At 38.5% G+C, this 14,321-nt stretch overlaps 1 long non-coding RNA gene across 2 annotated transcripts in view; it reads left to right on the forward strand.

The window, feature by feature from the left end:
• LOC138756296 (uncharacterized) overlaps positions 1 to 12,272 on the forward strand; it is a 41,786-nt gene extending 29,514 nt beyond the window's left edge. For both annotated transcript variants that reach the window (XR_011352962.1, XR_011352961.1), the window contains exons 2-3: positions 6,806 to 6,899; positions 12,091 to 12,272. This is a non-coding gene — a long non-coding RNA (uncharacterized lncRNA). The remainder of the gene's footprint in view (positions 1 to 6,805; positions 6,900 to 12,090) is intronic.
• Positions 12,273 to 14,321: the final 2,049 nt, after the last annotated feature.

Here is a 14,321-nt window from a genome sequence, read left to right on the forward strand (position 1 = left end):
TTTGTCCTGAGAGTTGACGTCTCCATACCAGATGGCGATACAAACAGTCTTCAGTGACATACCGAATCTCCTGAAAGACCTCACAAATTATAGCCGCTGGTGAGCCTTCTTCATGATTGCATCAACATGGAGGTTCCAGGACAGATTGTCAGAGATGATGACACCCAGGAATTTGAAGTTCTTGACCTTCTCCTCTACTGAGCCTTCGATGACGACTGGGTCATGTTCCCCTAACTTTCTCCTGAAGTCCACAATCATCTCCTTGGCTTTGCTGAAATTGCGTGCAAGATTATAGGCATGATAGCACTCAAATAGCTGATCTATCTCCCTTGTGTACACTTCCTCATTGCCGTTTGTGCTTCTGCCCACAACTGTGGTGTCATCGGCAAATTTGTAGATAACATTGGAATTGTGCCTGGTCACACAGTCATGGGTGTATAATGACTAGAGCAGTGGGCTAAGCACACATCCTTAAGGTGTGCCTGTGTTGAAGATCAGAGAGGAGGAGGCATTGTTTCCAATTCATACTGACTGTGGTCTTCCAATGAGGAAGTCAAGAATCCAGTTGCAGAGGGGGGTGCAGAGGCCCAGAGTTTGTAGTTTCTTGACCAGCACTGTGGGAATAATGGTATTGAAGGCTGAGCTGTAGTTGGTAAAGATCAGCTGCATGTATGAGTTCCTGTTTTCAAGGTGATCCAGAGCTGAATGAAGATCCAAAGATAGTGCATATGCTGTGGAGCGATTGTGATGATAGACGAATTACAGTGAATCCAGTCCTTTGCTTAACAACATGTTAATTCTGACCATGATCAGCCTATCAAAGGCTTTCATCACAGTAGAAGACAGTCATTGAGGCAGTTCACCATGCACTTCTTGGGAAACGTCATGATGGATGCTCTTTAAGCCAGGATGACAACCAGACACTTTTAGCAAAAATACAAAATAACTGGAGGAACTTAACAGGTCTTGCAGTATCCATTAGAGGTAAAGATATATAACCAATGCTTCAGGCCTGAGCCCTTAATTGTTAACAGTTCATCACCTTTATTTTCACTTTTTTAAGTCCACAAATATATTAAAGTACACTAAGATGATCTACTGAATACAATAATTTTAAGAAGTGTGGTAAATCTGCCCCAGTTGATTTATCTACAAATTATTATTTGGTCTATCAGTTTCTGTAAAATGGGTTGTTAATATAAAAATCTAGCCATTAGAAGGAAGATTTGCAGTTGTCATTCTGAAGGGCTTCACTGTTAAAGGAGCATTTTATAAACACAGCAACAATTCTTAAACACCAACATCTCACTAACAAATGTGACAATGAATTGAAATTTATTTTTGTAACGTTGACTGAGGAACACTGTATATTTCATCCAATGGAGTGAAGAGGACCCTCTGTGAACCTTTAAAATTCTTTATGATTTATATAATCTTTAAAAGATCCCCCACAATATTTAACCTCCAAATGAGAGAGCAGGTAATATTTCAGTGTAACATCTTACCCAAAATTTGGCAGCTTCAGCTCTGTAGTGCTCCATTGTTACTCGTCAGGAATAGAATTTGAACCCATACCTTCTGATTCAGCATTCTACTTACTGATCCAAGCTGAGACAAATTAGAAAATGTTAAAAATACCAAACATTAAAAAAAAGCTGTTTAATTTCTAAAATATATCAGGCATTGTGAAACATCTTCCTGTAGACAACATTTCCTCGAAGAAAGTAAAGTAGAATTAGGACCATGCATCTCCTCAAAGTTATTCTGCCATTTGATTAGACCCTTAATTGTTTTTATCCTTTTAACCCTGTTTAACAACATTGCATTATCAAAAGTTTTATGGAGTAAGAGCAACAAATTGCAATTCTTCTATATGTGAAAAAGTACCTCTTGATTATTAAAAATAATTTCAGTGACTGGTGAATGAATTGTTGCAATAAAAGCCATCTGCTGACATAATTTTATTTTGTGCAGAATTAGTTGGTGCAATCTGAATAACTATATCCAGGGAGGCGTGTTTTTGGAATCCAAGTCGAGCCTCCAGTAAACCTATCCTCACTGGATGACTCGGTGGAGTTTGCTCTCACATTAGTTTTTCAAAACCTGAAGCAAAGCTACTTTTCCGCAGTTCCCTTTGCTTTGAGCCAATGCAAAAATGACCCTGCACAAGGAAGGAATGTCCTGAAAATAATTTGCCTTGAGTGTTCGCTTACCCCTCTGGGTATTTCTGTTCAATTTCCCATCTTTGTCTAATTTCTATAGATTTCCCAGATAGGCTGTCTGTAGATGAAGTGAAAGATAATTCCCAAGGCAAGTTCTACAAATGACATACTCTCCAGGTCAATTCCTTGTGGATCATCTCCTTATTTTTTTTTCTAATCAACTACAGTTAAAAATATCCCCAGTTATAAGTAATACAAAATGCATCAGTTTCATCTGGCAAAGAGGCATTGTTTTTGTTTAACACAGTATATAGTTTCATATCAGTAATACCAGAGAGACTGGCCAGTCATCAGTTATCTGTAAAATAGTGGGAAGGTTGCATTGCTGGCAATATTGGTATTCAGTGCCTATACACACCGACGTCATAGATGGTGGCAAGCCACCACTTTGACTACCGGACATTTTGTACTGATGGTACAAAGTTGGAAGGTACTGATGTACTGATGGAAGGTCAGTAGGACAGATGGTATTCAGTGTGGCAGTTTAATACAAATCATTGACCATTGACTAGAATCATGTTGAATCCAGATTGGGTTTAAACAGTAAATTTCAAGATCTTTGGTGAATTGGATGGATTTGACCATAATCCATTCTCATCATACCAGCTCTTTTTACAATATTTTATTTAATTAACTGAATTGAATGAGCATTGTTACAATATTTTATTTAATTAACTGAATTGAATGAGCATTGTTTGTGTTAATTTTCTTCATGATCTAATCAGAAGGCATTTATAATATATACAATCTGCTTGGTTAACTTTGAAGCTTCACAACATTATTGACAATTTAGCAGCATGCCACAAATCCCAAATCACTGCAGATTTATATTTATATATTTGGTGGTCTGGAAATGATTGGCATTATTGCTGGTTCAGGTCACCCAATTTATAAAATTCATTGGGTCTTTCTTGCCTATGATTGCCTATGAGTCACACTTAGAAGATAGAACATTACAGCACAGTACATGCCCTTCAGCCCAGGATATTAAGCCAACCCATGAAAACCTACTGCACACCCATTACCCTCAATTTTTCTAACATCCATTGCCTATCTAAGAGTCTTTTGAATGTCCCTATTGGACCAATCTCCACCACCACTTCCAGCAATATATTCCAGGCACCCACCACCCTCAGAGTATAAACACCTACCTCTGACATCTCCCCTGAACTTTCTTCCACTCACATTAAACCAATATCCTCTGGCATTTGTTATTATTGCCCTAGGAAAAATATCACCCATATCCAAAAATGTTCCTTCTTTGTGGTTTTGCAAAGTTTTCCTCACCATTTATTTGTCTATTTCCCTCTATAGAGCACACTGGTCTCTGCATCTACATCATCTGCAGGCAGTACATTCCTGATTCTAAACACATGAAATGTAAAAAAGTCTTTCTTCATATCACTCTTAATTCCCTTTCTCTTGACAAAATGTCTCATCTTCTTAGCACTGTGGCCATCTCTTCATTCTGAATTAGTGCCAAAAGCAGTGGGTACTCAATCCCCTCAACCCTGCTATACAATCAATGGGAGCACAGATGATCTGATACTCGTCAGGTCCACTTTCCTCTCTTTAAACCTTGATTTTTTATTGATTAAAAATCTATCTATCTTAGCATTAAATATACTCAAGGACTGCCTCCATAGAGTTGATGAGCACATGAAAGAGAATAAGTTATGTTAATAAATGGAAAATGGGACAGTTCAGAGAATTGACATGGATCTGATGATCTGAATGCCCTTATGATGCATACATTGAAATCTTATAGGTCCTTGGTTTAATTGTCTCACCTAAAAGAAGGCATGTCACATCATGCCATACTCGCTGGTAGAGAGAAGAGGTTGAGGTCTAGGCTAGATCACCCATGATCATATTGAATGGAGCAGAGGACTGGTAGAGCCAGCCTGTCTACTCCTACTCTTTTTTCTTGTGTTTTGTGTCCCTTCATTTCTTCTCTGAAAAGTCAACCTATATTTTAAAACTCAAGTCCTTGAGGGAGGCCTTGAACCGGGAGTGTTTCAAGATGGGAGACCTTAAGAGGTATGCATCAGCTTCCAGGAATGTGCAAGAGCCATAGAGGCCAAATCCACCTCTGTGTCAACAATGCAGCTGGAGAAGGAGATGGGAGGTGCTTATGGCAGATTCTCTGAGTTGAAGGTGTTACCAAAACCCTTAAAATAGATGGAAACCTTTCCAAAAAACTACTTGACACATGATGTTTCACAATGCCACGTCATTTTTTTATTTTTTTTAAATTTTTCACGCTATGAACCATACTGACCAAAGTACACACAAACATTTCCCTCTTGAATATACACAGTGTAATTTTCTCCCCTTTTCCCCCCTCCCTTCCCTCCCTCCTTCACCCCCCCCTCCCCACTCACTCAACATTCAACATATACAATACATTAAACCCATTAAACAATGTCATCACACAATGAAAATAAACAAGAAATTTGTGTCTTCTACTTTTACATACTGGGTCAGTTCATTTCGTCTTCTTCTCCTTCTGTCATTTTAGGCAGTGGAGGTCCGTGGTAGGAGTTCTCTGTTGTGTTCCATGTACGGTTCCCAAATTTGTTCGAATACTGTGATGTTATTTCTTAAATTATATGTTATTTTTTCCAATGGAATACATTTATTCATTTCTATGTACCATTGCTGTATTCTCAGGCTATCTTCTAATTTCCAGGTTGATATAACACATTTTTTTGCTACAGTGATAATTAAAAGATTTATAACAAACATGTACATCAAACTGCAAGAGAAAGAGAACGAGGAAACAAGATGTAAACCCAAACAAAAATGGGAACAAGATCTAAACATAAAGATAAAGAATGAAACATGGGAAAAGCTATGCTCCGGAACGATGAGAAATACAATAAACACGAGGTTACGCATGATACAATATCATTGGTTACTCAGGCTATATCCCACGCCCCAAAAGGTAAATAAATGGGACCCAACAGTATCAGGCAGATGTTTTCGGTGTAAGAAGGAAACGGGAACAACAGTACATGCAATTTGGGCATGTGAGAAAGTGGAAAGGTTTTGGGAAGATCTAAACCAGGTATTAAATAAAATCACAGAAAGCAACATACCAAAAAATTCAGAGATCTTTCTTCTAAGTAACATAAGAAGTAAAGAACTTGGACTCGATTTGGATGAAGCACAAAAAAGATTTATTATGATAGCCTTAGCTGTAACAATGCCACATCATTGATGCATCATAGAGACTTTGGTCCCTAGGTTAAAAGATTATGCTTTAAGTTTCTGGACCCGAGCACAGATTATAAAAAAAGCATTCCAATACAATGTTGAGGAAGAGTTGCACCACTGTTTTGCAAATAGGATCTCAATAATCAGACTATGTATCTATTCTCATTTGGACATTAAAGAACCAAGGCACACTTTGGAAAAATAAACACATGGAATTTTGAAGATATCCCAATCAATGTTTATATTTCAACCAAAAACGTATTTATCTCAATCTCAAAACTTTGAAGAAGCTATACAAATGCACGTCCTTTCACTGGAACCTATTGAATACTATGTTCAATTTATTGAATGATCAAAAACACTGAAATTGTATGGATTCAAGATAAAAAGAGATCATAGGTACGATGGAATGGCAGGAAATTCATAGTGTTAATAGATAAAAATAAATGATAAGAGACTATTCCTTTTGTCACTGAACCACGTGTTTCTAAGCTAGAATGTGACTGGATGCACAGTTGGCTCAATTGCTCAAATGTGTGCTTTCATCGGATTTGAATATTTTCTGCAAAGACTGGACTGTCAAGACCAATTCCACTACCAATCCTCACCAGGAGTTAAAATCGTGTCCTCAGTAGATCAGTTAACGAATTATGTATCTTTTTAAAAAGCATATCGCTCAGAGAGCTAATCATAATTCAAATAATCTATCAAAGTTGTATTAACCCTCATTTTATAAAAGTTAGCTTCAACTGTTTCCCTCTCCCCCCCCCCCCACCCCACCATTCTGTTCCCTTTGATTACAGTTGTCACAAGAGGTCCCCCCACCCCCAGTCTGATCATCGCCAGTATAACGTTCCCCTTTCTGGGAATGTTCACTGGTACACTATCTCCAGAGGCTGACCTGTTCACATAATAAGCAAGGTCTGCAAGGTCTTTGCTTATAATGGCAGAAAGTTAATAGAAGGATGGCAGTCAAAAAGACATTAAAGGGCAGGCAGCTCTTAATAGGCCATGCCAGGTTTGGAAGAGAAGAGTGAGATGGGGCTGCTCAGCAGGTAAGAGTAATCTCAAAGTTATAAATCAAAAGTGTATCTCCATTATAAAGTCTAACTCTGTCTGAGTCAAGAGGGTCTCTAATCTTAGCTGCAATAAACCCTGAGATGGCTGGAGGGCAGGAAGGAGGTCCAGTGCAAAGTCTCACTTGAGGCTATATTGCCTATGGATCTTTTTGCTTTCTCTGAGCATAAACAAATAGAGAAGGAGCTACTGGAAACAGTATTATCTAACTAAACAACAGTGTCTGTTATAACAGCATTCTCCCTCCACACCCACAATTACAAATACCATTCCAACTCTATTTTCAGGTTTGCCTGCATTACTACAGCAGTGGGCCAGGTGTCAAAAAAAGATGCGGTGAATACAGAAAAGAGATTGCAAGTCCAGTGGCAAGATGCCAAGGTAACAACCTCTCTCTCAATGTCAATAAAATAAAGGAGATGGTCAGAGAGGGGTGGCTGAGTGGAAAGACCTTCTGGAAGAGGTGGTTGCAGCAGGGTCAATTTTGTCATTTAAGAGAAGGTTGGATGAGTGCATGGATGTAAGGGGATTGGAGAGTCATGGACAGGGAGTGGGTTGGTCGAACTAGTGGAGTTCTCTTAAATCGGTGCAGACTAGAGAGGCCGAGATGGCCTGTTTCCGTACTATAATTGTTATATGGTTATATCATTGACATTAAGAGAGGAGGCAAAGTTCACACCCTATCCACATTAATGGCATTGAAGCTGAAAGAATAGACACTTTATTTGTAAGGAATAATTATCTCCATTTACCTGATCTGGGGGAAGTATATTGACGTGGTATCCAAGAAAGTGTTCCAATGCCTCTCTATATTAAAAAACTAAGGAGGTTCAGCATGTCTCCCCCATCCATCAACAACTTCTATGGATGCTCTACTGAAAGTATACTTGCTGGAGGGATCACAGCATGCTACGGGAGCTGCACTGCTCAAGATCGGAAAAAGCTGCATAAGGCAGTCCCCTCCACAGATTTCATCAACGTCACCCACTGCCTAAGAAAGTCAGTCAAAATCCTGAAAGACCCATCACACCCCAGGCACCCTCTCCTCTCCCATCAGTAAGAAGGCTCACAACTATGAAAATATGAAAATGTGCACTAATAGGCTTAAAACAGTTCCTTCCCTGCTCCTGAATGAATTCCATAACAATGCTATCAGGCTCCTATATCCTGTAAAATTATTCTCTTTACATGGCTGTCTCTTTCTCTCTCTCTCTTTGGCTTGGCTTCGGGGACGAAGATTTATGGAGGGGTAATGTCCACGTCAGCTGCAGGCTCGTTTGTGGCTGGCAAGTCCGATGCGGGACAGGCAGACACGGTTGCAGCGGTTGCAAGGGAAAATTGGTTGGTTGGGGTTGGGTGTTGGGTTTTTCCTCCTTTGTCTTTTGTCAGTGTACGAGCATTAGAAATCACCTACTAGTTTGTTTGCAGAAGAACCCTTCTCACTGCATGAGGTTTTTTGTGTCAAATAAACTTAAATATACGAAATGAATGTAGCTTATACATATATCATATTATTCTGCTTTAAAAGCAATATGCTATCAATTTCAAATAATCCAACCCTAGTGAGCATCTCTGAAGTCTTTACTTTATGTATCAATAATTTCAATAAGTCACTTCATCAAAGACACCTCACACATATTTGGGCTGGCATTTTCTCTGCAATCATTGCATTCATAAAATATTCCTTCTAATGTTAAATACATTTGTATCATAAGATCTGGATCATCATACCCTTTGTGACACCTACTACGTGTGAAAAAAATCAGTCTACATACATTTTAAAACAAAATCTAATCACTATTCAACATATTTTGGTATGTGACTGGGTACAATGACCTCAGTTGGACAGTTTCCTCTTTGCTGTTTCTGCAACTTCTCCATTTGCCTTTCATTTCACACTATGATTGACTTTGCACCCCATTCCTTAAACCCTGTTTCTCTCTTTTCCCTTTCCTTTTCCACAGATCCATCCACAGCTTTCACCTGTGTGACATGTTTCTTGGGTTCTGCCTCCACAGTATCATTCTACATCTGATTCTGCTCATCCAAAACTGAAAATAACTACAGTGGCTGAAAATCTGAAATAAAGACAGAGAAGGTTGGAACCATGGCAGAATAGGCAGCATCCATTGAAAAAATAATTAACATCTCAGGCCCTTCTTTAGAACTGTGCAATAGAGAAAGCAAATTGGTTTTCAGAAACAAGAAACATTAGGGGGGGGGGATTGGGTAGAACAAATGGAATATCTCCGATAGTGTGAGACCATATGAGTTAATGTAGCTGAAGGAATTGCAGTTAGAATGAGATTCCTATTCTTTGTCTGTGAAATTTGTTGCAAATAATTTCTCACAGCTGAAAGACCTAGAATTCAGTTGCTTCAGAAACAATAGAGAGGGCTGAAAATGTGTGATGGGGGAGTTGTGCTATTGATCTGGAACTTGGAGAGGCCATTCTGGAAAGTTCATCCGGTGAGGCAGGGCGCAGAAGTAAGAAAAGTGCAAATAATATGAAAGGGCTACCCATAATAACCAGCAGGAGATAGAGGAATCGATATATGAGTGGATTATGGGAAGGACAGGTTGCTGCAATGGGTGTCTTTAATTCTTCCAATATTGACCAGGAGTTCCTTAGTGTCTGAGGCTTAGATCAGGCAGAATTTGTTATGTACCTCTAGGAAGGTTTTTGGACACAATATGGTGTTAATCAAAGGGGTCATAGTAGACCTTGTATTGTCTTCTATAAGGCTTGTCAAGTAATCGGAATGAAACAGGAGCAGATACTATGATTGTAGTAAAAACACACCAAAATGCTGGAAGAACTCAGCCAGTCTTTTCAGCGTCTACAGGAAACAAAGATATACTGCCATCATTTTGGGCCTGAGCCCTTCTTCAAGGAATAAGCAAAATAAGCCAAAAGTAGAAAATCTCAGAATTCAAACAATGGGGGAGGAATCCAGACCAACAAAAGCTGTTAACTGAATATAAGGGACGGGGTAAGAATTTATGTTTGTGCAAAAGGAAATGGAATAGAGAGATAGAGATAAGGAAAAGGTGACAGGGGAAGGGGGGGGGTGGTGTTTAACACAAGTCAGAGAAATCAATATTAATGTCATCTAGTTGGAGGGTGCCCACTTGGGAGATGAGGTGTTGTTCCTCCAATTTATGGGTGGTCTCAGTCTGGCAGTGCATGAGTCCATGGACAGTGATATCCGGAAGGGAATGGGATAAACAATTGAAATGGGCAGCCATTTATGTAAATGCTCAGTCCCTCTCCTCGAGTCTTCTTTGGCTTTTGATAAACCCTCCCCCAACAACTTCTTCCCCCTATCTCTGTCTCTCCATTCCATCTCCTTTTGCACAAACATGATTCATTCTTACCTTGTCCCTTATCATATACAATTAACACCTTTAGTGCTTATTCCTTGAAGAAAGGCTCAGGTGCAAATTGTCAGCAATATATTTTTGTCTGCTTTAGATCAGAAAAGACCAGCTGAGTTCCTCCAGTATTTCATTGTGTTTGTACAAAAACTGAAATTTCAAAGGGAGAGCATTTTGGGAGGAGTAACCGTAAATTTTCATGTAGTTTTGGATAAGAAAAACACTGAACTTCTAGGAATCAAGCTTAAATTGGTGAAAGGCTAATCACAATAGTGTTAGGCAGATACTTGTAAGTGTAAATTGGGACCAATGGCCATTGAGCAAGTCCCTATCCAACATGCAGGAGTTGTTAAAGATCAGCTGGTCAGGATTCCAGAATGATGTGTTCCTGCGAGGAAGAAAAGCAAGGATGGCAAGGATTGGGAACCTTGAGTAATGAGAGATGCTGCAAATTATATAAAAAAAATTAAAATGAAAATTTTAAAAGCCATAGATTTAAAGTGAGAGACAAGAAGTTTAAAGGAGATGAGGAGATGAACAAGGCAAGTTGTTTTACACAGACTATGGTAGGTGACTGGAAAGTGTTGCAAAGCAAAGTGGTAGAAGCAAATACAATAGCAAGAGTTAATCTTTGGACTCCATGTCCCAGTTTTCCAGGGCAATCACAAGAACATATAGTCTGTGACCCAGTTTTATATGCGGCCAATGTGATTGTAGTAAAAACACAGCAAAATGGATCCTGTCTGGAGTATATATTATGATAAAATTAAAATGGCCAGAGTCCAAAGGGTAAAACAACATTTAGACAGGGAGATGAAATTAGTTTCAGTTAGCATCTTGGTCAGCATAGTCACTGTGGGCTGAAGGGCCTCTTCCTGTGCTGTACTGTTCTTTGTGTAATTGTAAGCCTGAGAGATATGACCAGCATGTTAAACCATAAAAATGGAAAAGAAAAATGACAATTGACAGAAATGACCAACTCAGATACAGACTGGAAAGGAAGAGTGAGTTTCTTAAAGTTGCAGAAATTCATATTGAATCCTTCAGGTTATAATGAGCCCAGGAGGAAGATGAGGTGATTTTCTTAAGCTTGTGTTGGGCTTTGTTGTAATAGGATGGGAGAGCTCACCTTGGACAGAAAGGTCAGAAAGGGAGTGAACAGTGAAGTAAAGTCAGTAACAATAAAATATATGCTATTTGTCTAGAAAGAAGTAATACATACTTGGAGCCAATGCAAGTTTTTCAACTTTGTTTCTGACAGTTAAATATTTAAACTGATGTTTCAATTGTTGCAAATTCATCAAAATCAATGAATTGATGTGATTTCACAGAGTGAAGATTTCACAAAAGAAAATGCTGAATATTTCATGACAAGAATAGTTTCTCCACTCTCCCGATAAAGAGACACTCATTATAATTTCTTAAAATTTGGTACTTATGCAATATTCATTAGATTTTCTCTACTATTACCACAGCCTCCTGTCAAGTGGGAATTTGGCATTGTCAATACTTTCCAGGCAGACAGTATGAATATTATGGACGCTCATTGAATTGCTTTGAAATCATCAGCCTCAATTTTAAGTCTGGTTTCTGTTTTCATTTTCAAATCCAAATTTTTAAGAACTGAACCTACAGAAAGATTATGCTCAGTAAGAAACCAATGATCAGGAAATAACTTACAGCATCTAATTGTCTTTATCCTACCATTATTTTTCAAAATGCTTCTTTAACTTTTGTGAGTGCAGCAGTAAAAGTCAGGTTGGATAATTTATTTGCCAACATTCATTTAAATAGTGGGCAGACGAAAGGGAATTATGTTGAGGAAAACACAATTAGAGTTTGTAAATTGTTCCCTGGCATTGATTTTTCCAAACAATTCTTTTTAATCTTTGCTTCAAGAGCTTTTAAAATCAGATTCTATCAGAAAAACTAAGTGGAAAAAGAGCATGTGTAGGAAGGCAACAAAGCAAGGTTCAGGCAGTGTCCACTATTTCATATTTTAAGTACTAGATTACTATTTTACTGCATAATGTCTAATGCAGCATTTTCACATAGGTCACATAAACAAATGACTTTCAATTACTGTTCATAGAAGGTTGACTGGTCTTCACAGAAATGGCAGTTAAACTCAATTGCCAGAAAAACACAGATGCTGACTGATTCACTTTTTCCACCATTTTTGTTTCTGTTTCAGATTTCTACCACTTGCAAAATGTTCAAGTTGATGTTAAACTCAATCGCCAAATTTATTTCTGACTAAGTTTCCATATTATGGCTAATTATCTTTATGTTGCCTCAGGACTGGTCAGGCACTATCAAGTATGGTGTTGTGCTGGTTATATCAGTAAACTGGTAGTCCAGAGCATTGGACTAATAATCTAGAGTTCAAATCCTGCTGTTTGCAAATTTAAATTCATTTATTTAAATAAACTGGGGACAAAAAGTTATTGACAACAGAATTCATGAAACAAATCAGATTTTTGTTAATTAATGTTCTAAATGGAAAGAAATTCCAAGCTTTGCAATTTTAGCAATCTTAGACCCTATCACACCAGTGCAGCACTACATTAGCTGGTAAAAGATGATGCCCTTGCATTGATTTACCCTACCAGCACAACTGCATGCCTACACATCAGCATGTTCCAAAATGACTTTTTCTGTATCTATCATGCTTTAGAACATAGATCATTACATCACTGTACAGGCCTTCAGCCCACGAGGTTGTGCCGACCTATATAAACCGACCGAACAATCTAAACCGTCCTTACACTCATAATTTTCTATTTTTCTTGCATCCATGTACTTGTCAAAGAGTCTTTTAAGTGCCTCTATTGTACCAACCTCGACCACCATCTCTAACAATGCATTCCAGGCACCCACTACTTTGGGTAAAAAACCTAGCCCTGACATCTCCTCTAAACTTTCCTTGCCTCACCTTATACAGACATCTTCTGGCAATTGCTACTGTCATCCCAGGAAAAAGGTCCTGTCTGTCCTGTAGTCATGAAAATAATTGCTTCATTCAAAGATCCAGTTAGTTTCATAATGAGGTCAACGTTGTAAATTTTTTCATACTGAAAGAAAGCAACAATAGTTAAGTGTCAGATCACAGCTCGGTTTGGAATGTCTCACCTTAATGTGAGTCGGTTTCTGCATATGATCAAGAGATCATGTGCCTGTGCAACTTCTCATGTGCTGGTCAGAACTTGGGCAATGACATAGTTCTTTGAACCATGACAGCTACCCATGAAATGGCAACAAATGTAGTAATGGAAAATTGACAACAAGACCCAGTGACAATAATGAATGCTTTGGTATAATCCAACCCACCAAATGGGAGAGTCATGTTGAATAAACCCTTGTTTTTGTACCATTGCATGTGCCATGTTGCAGTTTAATGCTGACTTTGGTAATGTGCTCCAATAGGTGGACATCTAAGTGTGAGATTTATGTAACACTCCATAATACATAATGCTGATTTCTTTTTTGCACATTTCCCTTTTGCCAACAGAGCAGGACTAACTATTCTTTGATGTGACTTGACCAGGGAGACACAACAGCTGCAGATGCTAGAATCTTGAGCAGACAAAGAATTGCTGGAGGAACACAGCATTCAGACACAAATTACAGATAGAAATAGTCAGTCAATGTTTCTAGGCAAAAGCTCTTATCAAATCTCAATAAAGGATCCTGACCGAAAATGGTGACTGACCATTTCTACCCATAGATGATGGATCTGCTGAGTTGATTTGAACAGAGTTGGATGGGGAACGAGAAACAATCATTGGTTGAATATGGCTCATGTGCAGATTCATATGGGTGGCCATGTGACAAACTATCTGGGAGTGCATGCAGCTTGAGTAACTTTAATTGTGTGTTTCTTACCATTAGTAGGTGGAACAAATCATGTGTGACAAACACGACAAAGGTCTGCTTTGATTAGACACCGGCAAATTGCTTACACACAGAGAAGGTGGAAATATAATTGCAGACTTTGGGAACTCCCAGTAAAACTCCAATTTTGTCCATGATTTTTAAAAATTGAAACTGAATGATGTAGTACATAAAAATGTTGCACCAATCAATGTAGTTAATTGGCTCCTGTCTCTAAGTATAATTGGCAAAGAGCAGTTACTTCTTCAAAACTGCTCCTGTTCTGCTGTTATAATTTCTCCCACAGGTCACAAAGGGAAAAAAGTTATGGTCATGGAAGATCTCTGGGATAATCTATAGCTGTTTTGAATATCTTTGTCATATTCTATTTGTTTTCTGGCAGAAGAGCACTTGGGACACAGCGCATGTCAATGGTTTAATAAGTGTGTATGCCCTGACATAGTTGATGGGGCTGGTTTCTGACTTCACATGGATAGACCCAAGAGATTGGAAGGTTTTCTTCTAAAGGAAGGGCCATGTCAAATCAACTCA

The sequence above is a fragment of the Narcine bancroftii genome, chromosome 3 (assembly GCF_036971445.1).
Source record: "Narcine bancroftii isolate sNarBan1 chromosome 3, sNarBan1.hap1, whole genome shotgun sequence".
Taxonomy (NCBI): domain Eukaryota; kingdom Metazoa; phylum Chordata; class Chondrichthyes; order Torpediniformes; family Narcinidae; genus Narcine; species Narcine bancroftii.